The sequence below is a fragment of the Vanacampus margaritifer genome, unplaced genomic scaffold, assembly GCF_051991255.1.
Source record: "Vanacampus margaritifer isolate UIUO_Vmar unplaced genomic scaffold, RoL_Vmar_1.0 HiC_scaffold_204, whole genome shotgun sequence".
Classification (NCBI taxonomy): Eukaryota; Metazoa; Chordata; class Actinopteri; order Syngnathiformes; family Syngnathidae; genus Vanacampus; species Vanacampus margaritifer.
Window position 1 is genome coordinate 8,566 of NW_027520914.1, and position 1,435 is coordinate 10,000.

The following is a 1,435-nucleotide window of genomic DNA, read 5'->3' on the forward strand; positions in this document are numbered from 1 at the left end:
AGGATTGGGGGGCCAAATGTGCTGAGGGCGGCCGCCTATAGTGCTCTTATTTCGGCTATGGCAGGTGCTCTCCCCCTGGTCCATGGCGCTCTCCCCCTGGTCCATGGAGCCCCGCCAACAGCCAGCAACAAGCCCCAAAGAGAGGCGCTCTCCCCCTGGTCCATGGAGCCCCGCCAACAGCCAGCAACAAGCCCCAAAGAGAGGCGCTCTCCCCCTGGTCCATGGCGCTCCAGGATGGGGGGGCCAAATGTGCTCACTGAGGCCGCCCATGGCGCTCCTATTTCGGCTATGGCAGGCGAGAATCCCCCTGGGAAGTGGCACTCTGAAAATATTTTGAAAAAAGTTGACTTTGAAAATTTTTGAGAACCAGGATTTGGGGGGCCAAATGTGCTGAGGGCGGCCGCCTATAGTGCTCTTATTTCGGCTATGGCAGGTGCTCTCCCCCTGGTCCATGGCGCTCTCCCCCTGGTCCATGGAGCCCCGCCAACAGCCAGCAACAAGCCCCAAAGAGAGGCGCTCTCCCCCTGGTCCATGGAGCCCCGCCAATAGCCAGCAACAAGCCCCACAGAGAGGCGCTCTCCCCCTGGTCCATGGAGCCCCGCCAACAGGCATCAAGCCCCGAAGAGAGGCGCTCTCCCCCTGGTCCATGGCGCTCTCCCCCTGGTCCATGGAGCCCCGCCAACAGCCAGCAACAAGCCCCAAAGAGAGGCGCTCTCCCCCTGGTCCATGGCGCTCCAGGATGGGGGGGCCAAATGTGCTCACTGAGGCCGCCCATGGCGCTCCTATTTTGGCTATGGCAGGCGAGAATCCCCCTGGGAAGTGGCACTCTGAAAATATTTTGAAAAAAGTTGACTTTGAAAATTTTTGAGAACCAGGATTTGGGGGGCCAAATGTGCTGAGGCAGGCCGCCCATGGCGCTCCTATTTCGGCTATGGCAGGCGAGAATCCCCCTGGGAAGTGGCACTCTGAAAATATTTTGAAAAAAGTTGACTTTGAAAATTTTTGAGAACCAGGATTTGGGGGGCCAAATCTGCTGAGGCAGGCCGCCCATAGCGCTCCTATTTCGGCTATGGCAGGCGCTCTCCCCCTGGTCAATTTCAACCCCTGGGCACCCGCCAGTCGATTTTGACCCCTGGGCACCCGCCATCCAATGTCAACCCCTGGGCACCCGCCAGTCGATTTCGACCCCTGGGCACCCGCCATCCAATGTCAACCCCTGGGCACCCGCCAGTCGATTTCGACCCCTGGGCACCCGCCATCCAATGTCAACCCCTGGGCACCCGCCAGTCGATTTCGACCCCTGGGCACCCGCCATCCAATGTCAACCCCTGGGCACCCGCCAGTCGATTTCGACCCCTGGGCACCCGCCATCCAATGTCAACCCCTGGGCACCCGCCAGTCGATTTCGACCCCTGGGCACCCGCCATCCAATGTC